The sequence below is a fragment of the Octodon degus genome, unplaced genomic scaffold, assembly GCF_000260255.1.
Source record: "Octodon degus isolate 3935 unplaced genomic scaffold, OctDeg1.0 scaffold00072, whole genome shotgun sequence".
NCBI classification, from domain to species: domain Eukaryota; kingdom Metazoa; phylum Chordata; class Mammalia; order Rodentia; family Octodontidae; genus Octodon; species Octodon degus.
The window spans coordinates 462,842-478,479 of NW_004524648.1; the positions used below are offsets into that span (position 1 = coordinate 462,842).

The 15,638-nt window shown below is 46.9% G+C and overlaps 1 protein-coding gene across 6 annotated transcripts in view; it reads right to left on the bottom strand.

The window, feature by feature from the left end:
- Rap1gap2 (RAP1 GTPase activating protein 2) overlaps positions 1-15,638 on the bottom strand; it is a 270,799-nt gene that overhangs the window by 177,383 nt on the left and 77,778 nt on the right. Inside the window, exon 1 of one of the 6 annotated variants that reach the window (XM_023719945.1) lies at positions 15,562-15,632. The exons of the other annotated variants lie outside the window; for them this stretch is intronic. The gene's annotated coding sequence lies outside the window, so the exon portion shown is untranslated. Of the gene's footprint in view, positions 1-15,561; positions 15,633-15,638 lie in introns of those variants that run through there. 6 annotated transcript variants of the gene reach the window in all.

Genomic DNA, 15,638 nt, shown 5'->3' on the forward strand with positions numbered 1-15,638 from the left:
TATTATACTGTAGTTGTAAGATATAATCACAAAGGAAATCTTCCGTACAGATGAACTTTTTATTTCCATATATTTCCATCTACAGTTGGTTTAATTCACAAATGCTGAGCCCACAGATCCCAAAGGCTGACTATACCTGCCAACGCAAGGATGAAGTCCTATTTTCTGCATATTTTTACACAAAAAGTAGCATATGTATGTTCTATTCTGCACCCCACTTTCATGATTTAAAATATCTTGGTAGCCACTTTCTCTCAGTTCATAGACAATTACCACTATTCCTTAAGTAAAGTTCATGGCACACATGTGAGATAATTTAGGTAATGTTCCTCACCAACAGGGACTTGCTATTTCCAGTGTTTTACTGTTTCAAATAATATTGCAGTGAGTGACCCAGTACTACATCTTTCCAAATATGTGGAAACAGTCATGTCGAGAAATTCCCACTGGGTCAAAGGAGCCATGCAGATATAATCATGGCTAGTGCCATCAACTGCACTGCTGTGGGGTGATTTGAGCCAAATGCCTACAGAATTGGTATGAGTACAGGTCCATGCGCTTCCCCAACATGCTGGACCAGCTCCCCATGGCTGTAATCAATGCCAAGCAGCTTGCCTTTCCAATTCACTTACATCCCTTTAACTGGCCCCTTGCTTGTACTTCAGGGAACTGGTCCTCTCCCAGGAGGACTCTTTGTCATCAAAATGCCCAAACTCTGGCTACCAGAATGAGCCCAATTCACACCAGGCCAATCACTATTCCCCACTCCATCCCTGGATACAGGGACTGGCTCAGAGATTGGACAGAGGATCCAAGTCAATCAGAACTCCTCCCTGGGATTTGTCTAACTAGAGCAATAGAAGGCAGATTTGCAGCTGGCCTTGAGCTCACTTTGTAGCCCAAGCTGGCCTAGAACTCACAACGATCCTCTTACCTCAACCTCCCATGTGCTGGGATTACAGGCATGCACCACCACACTGGGCTTGGAAAGCAGCTTTCATTCCTCTCTGTAGAAAAGGAGGCTAAAATGTTTAGCCCACAGGGTCTAAAACCATGAACCCAAGACCACGGGGACAGAGGGCCAAGCATGAGAAGCTAACTCAGAGACAAGTAACAGAAAGGAACAGAGGTTTGATCCTTTCCCCAGATGGGCAGTGCCTACCAACAAATTCCCCAATTTTGCTTGGCTAATACAAGTCACTCTCTCACTTATCATCCAGAGTCCTGAAAAATACATTATATATAATTCCAATTTTAGTATAATATAGAGAAAGATATAGATGTAGCTATAAATGAATTGTGTGGGAAGGTATGTGTTTGGATAGAAAAAAAGAAAACAGAAAAAAATACTAAATCTTAATAGTGGACATGGTGGCTCACGCCTGTTATTCCAGCTACTCAAGAAGCTAAGGCAGGACTGTGAGTTTGAGCCCAGCCTGGACAAATTAGTGAGACCCTGTCTCAAAATAAAATGTTAATAGTGTTTGTCTCCACGGTCCCCCGTCCCAACTGGGACTCTAGATAATTTTTATTTTGCTCTTGGTACTGTTTAGTATTGTCCACATTTTCTGCCAGGCACACTGACTTTTAAACTAGTATGCATACTTCTTGAAAACCTCCAGCTTGCCAAGCAGCAGCCCAGAGTGCTGTGAGGGAGCGCTGAGTGTCTATGGTGGCGTCAGCCATGCAAGTGCCCACGTGAGACTGCGCTGCACAGCTGGCACCCACTAGGGCAGCTGCTGCCACCTCAGAGTGGACTGGCAGGTCATTAGAGTATGTGCTTTATGGTCACTAAACCCTAGCCCTCTGCTCCTGTGGCCCCAGCTCCTCCCTCCACACTTCTTCTCTGGCCCCTTACTGACCCCCTAAAGTCCCCCACTACCCCATCAGCCCCTTCAGAGAGCCCCACAAGGCACTGGCCATTAGCTGTCCATTAGCTGCTACCGCAGCAGCAGGGAATGTCGAGGGGAACAGAGAGCTCCCTAGAGGTGGCCCAGCACCACCGCACCTGCCCCCTCGGCCTGACCTTAGCCAGAACACATGGCCACCAGTGGGGGATGTGAGCTGGACAAGAGAGCCCTCTGGGACCTTCAACTCCAGAACAAGACTATTAAGGGGGGAGGGCTGTGGCTTCCCAGGGTGCCCCAGGCACGGTGGCTCCAAACTCAGCATCTCAGCGTTCATAGTCACTAGGCTGAGGGCCACTCCCTCCCCCACCAGAAAGACGCCCTCACTTTCTACTTTAGACACCAAGGTTCTGAATAAGATCTACGTGGGTTGTTGCTTTTTTTGTTACTACATTTCACTGTTACCATTTTTAAGTGTGTCATTCAATGGCAGTCACACCACTGTGTGACCACCATCATTAACCATTTCTAGAACTTCTCCATCATTTCTAAAAGAAACTGTATTTAACAATAATTGTCCTCTCCTCATCCCCTAATGACATCTGCTTTCTTGTTCTGTGAATCTGCCTCTTTAGGAGATCTCATGTAAGTGTGCTGCAGACCAAATGGTTACATCCCACCCATTACCCCAGATTCATGGATTGTAATCCTAACCCCCCCTGTGACGGGATTAGGAGGCTGGGTCTTTGGAAGGTGATGAGGTCATGAAGACTGTGGGATGGATTTCCTTATATAAGAGGCTATACAGCATTCCCTTCCTTCTTCTACCATTTAAGGACAAAACCAGAAGACGGTGGCCTGTGAATACGGAAGTGGCCTCACCAGACGTATCAGCCATCTTGATCTTGGAATTTCCAGCCTCCAGAGATTAAGAAATAATGCTTGCTATCGAAGCCACCCAACCCACAGCACTTCGTTATAGCAGCACGATCGGAGCTACACGAAGTAGACCCATACGGTGTTTGGCCTTTTATGCCTGGCTTATCTCAGTCAGCGCAGTGTCCTCAAGGGTCATCCATGTTGCAGCATAATTTTCTTTCATTTTATGGCTGAATAATATTCCACTGTAAGCACATACAACAGTTAGCTTGCCCGTTCACTGCTGAAGGACACCTGGGTTGCTTCCACTTTGTGCTGTAGTGAATAATGCTGCTATGATCACTGCCGTACAAGTGTCTGTCTGAGTCTCCACTTTCAATTCTTTGGGTTATATACCTAGGTAGAGAATTGCTGGATACAACTTTTATTTACATAAATAATTCCCTTAAAGAACAAGCGAAAAGCATTTATTGGCTCTAGCTCCATCGTAGGAGAAAAAGCCTCAGGCCATAGTTTGAGCACCATATATATGTGAAGATAATTTTAGATAATTTTACTGCTAATTTCTACTGGTCATTTTTTTTTTTTTTTTCAGAACCGGGGATTGAACTGAGGCCCTCGCGCAAGCGCTTATTCTACTGAGCCATCTCCCCGGCCCGAGCACCATATACATGCTGGATTATATATATGGTACTACCTCCTGGTTTTTCTGAGGCTTCAGAGTGCCCCTCTGCCCTTCTGCAGTTATATTTTTGTTCTCTAGGTCTATGTCTGTGTGTCTGTCTATGTGTCTGTCTGTGTGTCTGTCTGTGTCTGTCTATTTCTGTCTGTCTGTCTGTCTGTCTGTCTGTCTGTCTCTCTCTCTCTCTCTCTCTCTCTCCCCCCCACCACCACCTTATTGTCCCTCTTTAGAGACTTCTGTAGGAACTGGCCCTCCAGCAAGGCAAAGGACCACAGAGAGCTGGCCTCACCCTTAGCCAGGCCCCTAAACCACAATCATCCATGCCAGATGACTACAAGGAGTGGCAATCTATACTCCAGAAATCCAAACTGTCTGGGTTGAAGGACAGCTGTATCACATCATTAAAAGAAGACGGAGAAGTACTGGTGATGCAGCTCACAGGTAATGTTTGCCTAGCATACATGAGGTCCTGGGCTCAGTCATCCCCAGCACCAGAGAGAGACAGAGACAGAGACAGAGACAGAGACAGAGACAGAGACAGAGACAGAGACAGAGACAGAGAACCAACAGAGTGAAGATCAAGCTTGAGGGAGGCTAGGATGACAGCCTCAGTGCACACACCGACTGAAGGAGAGAGAACCCAACGAGTGTGCTTACAAATAAGGACTACAGGATGCAACCTGTTGCATAAGCAGAAAAGAACGAATGTCTTAACTAGAAGAGGCAGAAGGAGACATCCTACATCTGGGTGAGGACCAGCAGCTGCATCACCAGCCAAGTTGACAAGGCCAAAACAAAACCAAGACCAACTACACTATCAAGGCCAGCAGAATGAGCAAGCTCTGGCTTCTTCCTGCACAGTTTCCAAGCCCTCATCTTCTGAGAGCCAACTTTCCTTAGGTGAATCAATCCTCCTATACCCTCAGCAAGCAACTTTATTCCCAGGGCCAGGAGTGAGCACAAAACTGACACATGGTTAATAGGACATCCTAACCTTCTAGCCAGAGCTCAGAATGGGTGTGTGCCCCATTGTGTCCAGCATGATCCAGCCCTGAAATTTTTGCTAAAAAAAGAAGAAGAAGAAGAAGAAGAAGAAGAAGAAGAAGAAGAAGAAGAAGAAGAAGAAGAAGAAGAAGAAGAAGAAGAAGAAGAAGAAAGACAGAAACAGATTGTGCCTTCCTGTTGGTGTTGCAAAACACAGGATGTAAGCCTAGAACAGATGTTGTCCATCTTTGTGTATAATCTAAGGATGAAGCCAACCCAAAGGAAAGTAGAGGCCACAAGTGGGGAGAGAAAACCAGTATCCAAGGACACCATTCAAGATCTCGATCCAGCCATGTCTGAATCTGTCTCCCTTGGGGACACCTAAACCAAAATATTTCTTCATGTCAACCGAACAGGAGCCTGATCCTTGAAACCAAAAGATTCCTATTTCAGATAAATTATGAATCAAAATCAGAAGAACAGTCATTTGGGGGTACCACCAACCACCTCTCCAACAAAAGACCAATTGGCCTCAAGCTTCCACTTAATAGAACCCAAATAAGACAAATGTCACAGAGCTACATTCCCAGTATACTATGATTGCTTCAGCTGTGGTATGTAAACTGGGGTGCCAAACTGCCACTTAAGTTTGGAACCAAGGAAAGGGCCCATCTCGAACTCTTCTTTCTTTCCCTGGAATTCAATACCAACCCCAAAAAGGCCTGAGGCCACCTTGATATCCTCACTTTCCACTGTTTCCCAGGAGGAAATCCACACCCATGGTCAAATCAGTACAGTGTTCTCTGCTTCTCCTGCCTCCATTCCCTGCTTATCTGTTAGCTAGAATGCACTGCCTTGAGTCACCTTTCCTTTCAAAAAGCCTGCGCAGTCCCATGGTCCAACTCAAGCGCCACCAACTCCACACAGCCTTCGGTGCACTGTCAGGTGCCCCACTCCCCTTCTCAAGCACCCCACTCTCCTTCTTGGGTTCACACAGCAAGGTTGGTCTCTCCCTCTGAAGTACAGGGAGAGGTCTGGTTCTCCCCATGGGCTCTGCTGCTTGGTGCATGCCAGCTCGTCACAAATACGGATGGGGAAACTGGAACAGGACATAAGTGAATGTTCGGAACACACCCCGCTTACACACAGGACTACTGTCTGCATTTATGTTTATAGAGTGAAAAAGGGCAAATGCTGCAGAGAGGGCTGAGAGCACTTCCCAGAAAGAGAGGAAGGGGACAGAGAAACTGAGATGTGGAAGTCAGGTGTCTCTATTTCCACCACTTGCACCACAGACTTCATCCCATCTCCAAGTGGCTGTCAGAGCTCAGCCACCGGACTTTGTTGACATCATACTCAAAGCCCTTGGCACAGCCTATTTCAGCTATCTCTTAATTTACAGTTTCTACCTTTGCATCTTAAGTTAAAGCTCCTCAAAATGAATGTCCTATTAAAATACAGATGGCACAGGTAGGGCAGGCTGCATCCCAGACCTTCCATTCACATAAAGAAATGAGAATTTCTAATGCACCAGTACGGCAGCCTGAACAGCCAAGACACCCTGCAGCTCATCTGGGGCTCGAAAGGACTCACCTTTCCCCAGGTGGAAGCTGTACCATCCCCAGCTCCGACCAAGAATTCAAAACCAGAGATGCCCAGATACACTTGTCCCATCTGAAGTTCTGTCCTACATCCAGTCTCCTCTAGGTTACATTACAATCTCTTTCAGAGATAGCAAAAGCCAAGCACAGACAGGAAGGCCCCTCGGCCACAAACCAGGGAGGGGAAAAGATAGCATCTCAGATCTGACAGAGCCCAGGAACGTTGGGGATGCCGCTGTTCTTGAACCTCAGCTTTCTTCCCTATCAAAAATTAAGACAATGCCAATAACTGCAGGGAATGAAATTAAGTAAACAAGGCTTCAATGCCAGCCCAGTTTATGTCTGGAGGGGGTTCCATCCATGCCCCCGTCCCTGTGCCTTCTCTCAATATCTGTAAGTTTTTATACTACTGCACAGCCTCTTGCAGTTTCTGTCCCTTTATGTTAAGGTTTTTCAGAAGGATAAGAAAAGGTGAGCATTCAACAGCAAATCCACAGGTGCCAGTCTGCAGCTCAGTTCCTGCAGGGACCCAGGAAGGCTGCTGGGACCCTCAGGTGAATCACAATTGGCCAGCCCCCAAGCAAGGGACACACATGGTTCGGCCACAAGCCCAAGCCTCTGTTATTAGGAGAGTTTCCACTGAAGTTCCCCACCTGTGGACCACCTGCCTCCCATGCAGCTCATGTCATCCATCGGAACTGGGGTAGGTGGCACAGATGAGGCACAGGTGTCGCCAGGTTGGGAGGGGAGGCTGCAATGTACAAGCAGCAGGCATTTAAGATACAATAAGGAAGGTAGGCCCTGCCAACATTGCCAGGGTGCTGAGTTTTTAAGGAGACTGGTAAGCAGATCCATAATCTAAAACCTTCCGATTTAAAAATATCCACAGAAAAGGGGAGAGACGGGTATGTGGGCCAGCACTCTTAGACACTAAGGCAGAAGGACTGCTGCTAGCTTGGGGTCAGTCTGGCTACCTAGTGAGTTCAAAATCAGCCTGACAACATAAGATCCTGTCTCAAAAAAAAAAAAAAAAACCTGGGGAATCTGAAGACCCAGCTTCTAATCTCTGCCTCAGCTTGCAAACTCCTAGATGGCAAGGTGCAGCTGTCTCCACTTTCAGGGACAGGATATTGAGGTGCTATAGGACATGACAGTGAAAAACACAGAGGAATCTTGCTTCCGCACCTACTAGATTCTGTACCCGGACCCTGTCCTTAAACTGCAAATGAGCCCTGTGGTTCCTTCCTGGGACTGTTACAAATCATTCCACCCTGTAAATGAGCACTTGTGGCTATAACTCTACCACACAGTGTTCCCTATAGTTAGGAAAGATCTTTACATTAAAATAGAAAAAGAAACTCGGTGTGGTGGTGCACGCCTATAATCCCACTGCTGGGGAGGTTGAGTCAGGAGGATCGTTACGAGCCCTAGCTGTACAGCAAGACCCTGTACCAAATAACTAAATAAATAAATGATTAAAAGCAGGAAAAGACCGAGGAAGGGGCAAGGAGAAGGGTAGCATGGCTCTAATCAACAGGCCTGCTCTCTCCTGCCTTCCAAGAGGCAAGCCAAGCCTGAGGCTGGCATGGTCAGCTATCTCAGGACACACATGGGACTGACATGTCTCCGAGGACATTCCCAACCCCGGGAGGGCTCCAGGAAGGACTCTGTTCGAGCTCCAGCCTTCATGAAACAGAGTGCTCACAACTAATAAGCATAAAAGCAAGTGACAATTTTTCAGTCCACCCTTGATCCAAGGGCACTGCGTAATCGCAGCACTGGCTCCGGGTTCCCACTAAGCGTGTCCAGAAGGAGACGAGAAGGTCAAAGGCAGTTCACCCATGCCTAGCGACTACTTTAGGTTAGCTGATACCACTCCCTTCAGGGTTGAACAGGGTCTACCCCACCTCAGAAACCCCAATTTAGGAAACGTATAGGAAGGCTGCCCTAGTTACCACCACGGCGCACCTAGTGGGGACCCCAGCTGGTGGGCTGGAATTGACTTTAGCGGGACTACGGTGAGCCATGCAGGAATCTGCAGGGTCCCAAAAGAGTCTATACTTTAATCCGGATGGCATCTACAGCAAATGTATGTGTGAACAGTCATGGAGCTATAATCTTAAAATGTGCACACATAACATACTCACGTTACACTCCAAAACATTAACACAGCAGCAGCATGTACGCGTGCATGAAGCAATCACCACAAGCCAGGCACGGTACAGGTTCCTATCACAGGAATTTCTGACGTAATAGTTAAGGGCACAGCTTCTAGAACTAAATTAAAATCCTGATCCTCAACCAGTCAAAGGGGTGAGTGTAAAGCTCAGTGACAGAGCACTTGCCTAACATATGCTGAGCCCAGGTCTCCACTCTCTGAGTCCTCAAACCATGCAGGGGCCAGGAAGGGGTCAGAGAATGAGCCATATAGCCCTGGGTTGGATCCCCGCCACTATAAACAACAACAACAACAACAATAATAATAATAATAATAATAATAATAAACTGGTAGAATGAAGTCAAATAGGCATGTAAGCTTTTAGCACACAGCCTAGAAAATAGTAACCTTCAGTGTGTTGGCTTGTTACAACCACCATTCAACCCTATCTGGCTCATTTGAACCTGTAAGAAATGAAGCCCTTCTTCAATAGCATTTCACAAACTTCAGGCATTTTCATATTATCCTCCTAACTTTCTCCAAATCTTAGTACCGTCTATTATTTCTCTTAACACTTTTCTTTAAATTGACTCGCAATTTTTGACTTAAACAAATTCGCTTTTTATAAAGTGTTATGTAACTGTCAGGCGTGGAGAACCAGTATCACTTGCCAGGATTCATTTTTTAAAATAGCTATTAAAATAAAAAGCACTTGTCCACCTGAAATCATCTTACTTACCTCATTTACTTTCTATGGATTAGGTCAGCAAGAAAATCAGTTGCTATGGGTAGGAGAAGGGGAAGAGAGGGGAAGGGGAGATAAAGAGGAGAAGGGGACCAGTCAGTCCGCTTTAAATGACTGAGACATTTCCTGGGCCCTTCAGCAGCCCCCACGTGCACAGAAGTGATTTTCGCTGGTTGAACCTAACAGCCTGGCGAGGCTTCTATTTGGCAACATCCTGGTTAGCAGCCATCTGCGCACCAGGCAGGCTCCAAAACGATAAAACTGCATTGGGGGGAAGAAAATAGATATTGGCTAATGGCAACTGTTCACTAATTCGGACGCCCACTGGCCCCTCTCTGGCACAAGTGGAGGGAACCTGCTTCTGCCTATCAGGCAGCAGCCCCGCAACCCAAGACCTGGGGACCCAGGCCCACGCACAGCCCAGGTGCCCAGCTCCAGCTTCACAACACTCAGAGCTGCACCCAACTCCTCCTCTCTGTGAGTCCCCAAACCATGCAGGGGCCAGGCAGGGCTCAGAGGATGAGCCACAGAACTACATGTGTGTATAGGATCATCTGCATTTTTCTGAAAAACCTCAAGGAAGGAAAAGAAAAGGAAAGAGTCCCCAATCTCAGACAAGAAAAGGGCACCTTGAAACCTGCTCCAGAGAACACTGCAGTGCTTCGAGGACAGTGGGGACACAAGGGGAGCTGCTAGCTTTGGACAGTCTCTCCATTCATTCAGTGGATATTTACTAAGCATCTTCTGTTCTGGGTAGTGGGAACCAAGTGGGGACAAAGCTTAAGTCCCTGATCTCTGTTCATGTTCTAGGAAGGGAACAGACAATAAGCCACTTATTACAAACTATATAACATCAGTTAATGACAAGTACCATGAAGGAAATAAAAGGAAAAGCAATTTGGAAAAAAAAAAAAAAAACCCAAGTGATAAAGCAGTCACTGGAATAAGCTGCTTATACTGCACGATCAGGAGAGTCCTTTCAGAGGAGAGGGCACTGGAATTATGAGGCCAGTGATGAGGAAGTACCTTATCAATAAGTCATTGTTGACAGCAGGTGCAAAGAGCCTGGGGCAGGAACGTACCCAGCATGTTCCAGAAGTAGAAGTAAAAGGATCACAGCACATGAGGCATGAAGTGGTAGAACACAAGGTCGCTGGATTTCAAGTACAATAGGAAGCCCCTAAAGAGTTTTCTCCAGGAGAAAAGTTTAACTTTACTTGAATTTTTAAAGCTCCACTCTGACCACCATAAGAGAAATGAATAAAGACAACTAGAATCGAGCTTATCAGACAGGAGATTAAAAGTATGGGCCCATAAGGAATAAGATAAACTCAATTATGCTTCACATTCTGTCCCTTAAACTCCAAGGGTCCCACTCCTCAGACTCTCGGGGAGGTTAATAATGGGAAGCTTGTTAAAGGGAGATGCTTGTTCTTTAAAGTAAGGACAGCCAACCGGGTGGCATTCAAACATCAGACAAGAGAGAGCGGAGACAAGCTCTTCAGAAAGGGCGAGGCCAGGCCACCTCCTGAGCAGAGAACAAGCTGCCATCTGTTCTGGGGCCAGGAGTGGATCAGTTCCAAATCTGTACCCCTTCTAGCTTTGGGTCTCTGGGACTCCAAAGCCAGGACTCCTGGACAACCCGATTCAGGCCTCACATCCAGCCAAGTTACAGGGCTGTCTCCAATGGCAGAACACAAGTCTTCTCCCTGCCACAGATTCACCAGACTGAACAGCAAGGAGGGGGGATCAAATCCAAATCTGATGGTGTCTCTAGAACTAAATATCATCTTACAGGTAACATAGGGGACAGCAGAACCTGTTAAATACCACCAAGAGATGCTATCTTCAAAATTTAACTGTGGGAAACTCCTAGATAAACAATCCAGGGGCCAGGGCTGCACTTCTGTGGCCCAGTGCTTGCCTAGCATGTCCCAGGCCAGTGGGATATGAGCTGCAGAAGGCTGTTGTTATCACTAAGAGCTCTGAAAGGTTCACCATAACTGTCCTAGGCCCTTAGCTCTATCCCAGCACCATAACAAATTAAAAACAAAAAAAAAAAATCGAGTTTCTTCAATATATAAATTGCAAGGCAGAAAAAGAGCTGGAGAAAGAAATTTTACAGATTCAGAGATATACACCAATCATACTCCCTTGTTTGAATACTGAGTCAGAGAAATTTGAAGACTTTTATGAGACATTTGAAGAAATCTGTACATTGACTAGATACGACATTAAGACATTACTATTAATTTGGAATATGATAATGATTTTTTAAAGAATTCTTATCTTTAAGATACAAACCAAAATATTTAAGAATGAAGTGAACTAATGACTGGGACATACTTTAAAATAATTTTGTGGGTGAGTGGGATGGTAAATAAATGAAAATGAGCCAAACGTGGTATTGCATGTCTGTAATTCTAGCAGTCTGGAAGGTTGAGGTAGCAGAACCACAAGTCTGAGCCCAGTTCAAGCAATTTAATGACTTAGGGGACCCTGCTTCAAAACTAAAAATGTAAAAAGGGCTGGGAATGTAGTTCAGTGTGAAGGCCCTGGGTTCAATCCCCAGTAAAACTATGTCTCACAAAAAGCGGTGGGGAGGGACAAGATTGACCATGAGTTGACAATGGCTGGAACTGAAGATCACTTCATACTATTCCCTTGTACCATTGTATGCTTGAGAATTTCCACAATAAACAAGTTTTGTAAACACCAGGGTACAGATATTCTCTAAGCACCCATGCAGGAAGAGCCCACTAGCCACTGCACTGCACAGCAGAGGGACCACATTCAGAAGAAGCACAATTCTCCCTATAAAGCCTGCCCACAAGCATTTGCTGAATGATGAGAAAATCCATGTTTTCCTCCTCAGAAACCCTACAGCAGGGGCCAGGAAGATGGCTCAGTGGAATAAGCGCTTCCCTGGCAAGCGCAAGGGCCTGAGTTCAATCCCCGGTTCCACAAAAAAAAAAAAAAAAAGAGAGAGAGAAAAGAAAAAGAAAAAGAAACCCTACAGCAGGAATTGTCCCAAAACACCTACCACTATATGAGATGGGTTTTCCTTATGCTAACCGACACTTTCACAGTGAGGCCACACAGGGTTCATGAAGCCCATCTTCCAGAACAGACACGTTTTGATTATGTTCCTCTGCTTCAACCTTCCTGCCAGTGGGCCTGCTTCCCCACAGTGGGGATGGAGCTTTCCACTGTGCCTTTCTGTCCCTATTGAGCAACTGCTCTGGACCTCATCCACACCTGTCCCACTTAGGAAAAAAAAAAACAGGCTCTTCTCAATCAATGCATGTTAAAGGAACTCTCCATTCCTCTCCAGGGAAGACTTTATCCCATCATCTCCTCAAAATTGTGTACAAACCCAACTCCTCTCCAACATAACACTGCTTTTGATACTTTTTTTTTTTTTTTTTTTTTTTTTTGCAGAACCGGGGATTGAACTCAGGCCCTTGCACTTGCCAGGCAAGTGCTTATTCTACTGAGCCATATCCCCAGCACCTCACCACACTGCTTTTGTGACTGAGCACCTGGAGAGCACCTGGAGATTCAGAAAGGGGCAGAACCTCCAGGTTGTCCCACAGTTATGGCAAAGAATAGTCAAAGTCAAAGCTGATGCGTCCCGTACCCATTTCTCCAACAGGCAAGTTGAGGCTGAAGCTCTGAACACAGTTCTGGGGACCTACCAAGAAGAGTGCCTGGTAGTCTCCTTGATTAGGGTCTACATGGGATACCTGTCTCATCCTCCTTCCTGGCATATCTACTTGCCCCTAACTGCAATCTTTCCAAGTGGCTCAGAGAGAAAAGAATGGGAAGGATGACTAGGATCATTTCAACCCCAAAGGCAAAGAGCCAAGAGTGTTATCTGCTCCAGCCTGTCAATTAGAGGTACTAAAAAGATCAATGGATGAATCAAGCCTTCTGGAAGGATGGGGAAGAGGCCTGAGTTGGAGCTGACCCTGTGATGAGAGAGGAGGAGGAAGGAAGAACTCAGCAGATTTAACACTCAGTGCACAGTTCGACTAAAGCTTGCGAGAGCCGGCAGCTGCCGCCTGATCCAGGTCCCCTGTGGCCAGCTGGCACCCACAGAGCAAGGGTCAACAGCATGCACTGTGCTGATTTCAGATGCTTAGACTAAGAAACCTCAGATTACAGCGAAAGAAGCAAAGGTCATTTAACACTAAAATGAAAACAATCTCTCTCTACTTGGGAGGTTAAGTCCACAGCAAGAGCCATCAGGATGGCTGGAGCAACAGAAGAATCAGATGGAGGCAAGTGCCACCAATGTCTGCCTGCATTGCAGGGAAGAGCACGGCACAACCAGGAAGACAAGAGCCTGGGGCATCGTAGCCCGAGCCAACCCTCCCTATCCCCTGTCCAGCTCTTCCTGTGCCCCCAGGAAGATGCCCCCGACTCTCTCTCCCCAGGCCCAGGCCCCATCTGGCCACACACCTGGCCAGTATATGACTGGTCTAGAACATTACTAGTAGAGTTGTCACCACCAGATAGCTTTCCTTAATCATAAAGGGCACCTGGCCAACAAAAGGAGAATGGGAACAGTTCTGATCAAATCCCCTCCATCTTTAGGCAGCACTTTTGACCCTGTAGCTACATCTTCACCAATTATTGCACTTCAGCCTCACAAGACCTCTGGTCCCCTGAGCAAAACCTGATGCTTGGGGAGTTAAAATCTGCATTATCATATCATAGTCAATGTATGAGCCACGGCTCAAAGTTTCAGCTTCTTCCTATGAAGGGCTCTTCCACCCTACCACACATTCCATCCTCTGAGTCAGGACCTGGTCTGATGCACCTGTCTTTCCTGTGAAGCACATTTTCCTTTACATTCTCCATAATAGGCCAAGAATGTCTCAAACCAGTCATCCCACACATCTTCTGACCCTACAGGGCCAACATGTTCATCCCCACTTTACAGACTAGATGTTAAATGGCAGGGAACAGAAGGGAATCAAAGTTCAGGGACAAATGGGGCCCAGACCTGAGCACTAGTCTCCAGAGTTCAAACACCCTGAGTCCCACACTTTTCACCCCACAAGTCGCCCAAGTGTCTCTGGAGGTTTCTTCTGCTAGGCACTTGTGTCTCCAAAATCAGCCATTATCAGACCACCTGCGGGATTTCTGCCATATTCAATACCACTTGGAGTTTTACTACCTCTATTAAATAGGCTCCTTCTTGTGACTGTATACATTTAAAGTCATGCTTTATAAGAGTACCACAAATACAACAGTCAATACCACACTAGCCATAACTAGAAGGAACTCCTAAAAATAAACAGTACAAAAACAAAACGATCTCCATTCTAGACAAACACCCTCTCACTTAAAGAACCTGGCCAGACAGCTGCTTTCTCAGTTACAAAGGGGAAACTAGCAAGTGTTAAAGATAAAAAAAAAAAAAGTTTAAAAACTGTTAAAAGGCCAGGCTAGCACCAACCTGAAACTTTCTCCTTGAAGAAATCACCAGCACTAGTAGAGAATGTAAAAGGGAAGAACTTTCTCACTGGGTGACTCAACATTATTCCATACTTAACAACCTTAAGTCATTTCACTAGAGTGACATCCTATGCTGTGGGAAATGTCTTATTAGACTGCATTTTGGGAAGCGCGGACAAGAGAGATGGGAGAAAAACCCCACTACAAGGGCAACTCACACCATCATCTCAGAATCCCTGCATACTGTCCACCAGCACCTCACTGAGCAGCCAGCTTCCAAGCAAGGCAGGGACCTTCAGTCACCATCTAGGTCTCTGGCTTCAGTGCAGTTTTAGCCCTTGTCTTAGGTAAGGTGCAGCACTGACCACTCCAAAACACCTCTAGAGATTAGGATCCCGCAGGACCACCTGAAGTTTCAGCAGTAGCTCTAGTGTCCCTCGGAGACTGAGAAGCTGTGCCCTGTGCCCTAGCAGAAAAGGGAAGCCTGCTTGCATGAGCAGCCTCTTAGGGTCCAGTGGACGTCAACCTACAGCTGGGGGCTGGATTTCAATAAGTTGCTCCAGTACCTCCCTCCTGCACCCCGAGTCCCACACTTTTCACCCCACAAGTCGCCCAAGTGTCTCTGACATAGCCCGAGAAAACATCTGCAACACCCAAGAGCAAACAGGTCAGCAAAGCCAAGAAAGACAAAATCCAAAGACTGAAAAATCCAAACACACGGACACGGTGGGGAACAGGGATGAGCAACCTCCGAACTCGCGCCCTGCCTGCGGGCACCAAACGCGGAGCAAGTAGAGCTCGGCCAGGCGGCACCTCGCGGGCTCAGCCAAGTTGCAGAGAAGCAAATGGCAACACCAGCGCAATGAGTCGCTCGGGCTGGGCCAGGGGCTGGATCAATGCCACCCGCGCCCGGCAGGCTTCAAGACAAGCGCAGCCATGGGCAAATGCGAGGTCTAGGGTCAAAGAGCTCGGTAACCCTCTGCCGAGGATGAACCCCGATGCCGGCGCCCTGCCTGGGATTCCTCGAACCAGCCAGCATCTGGGACAAAGCTCTGACCTCGCTCTCCACGACCCGCCTGGCAAGGCGCCTTTTTTCCACCCAACACAGAGCCTAACGCCGGTTGGAAAAGTCCACCCCTAAGAAAACTGGGGTTTAACACGAGAGCTGGGGAAGAGGGGAGGGGCGCTGCCAGCTTTACCTTTTTTCTTTATTCTGTTTTCGGGATTTGTGCAGGAGTCCGATGAGCACCACGGCAGCGCGGATCCCCGCCTTTCG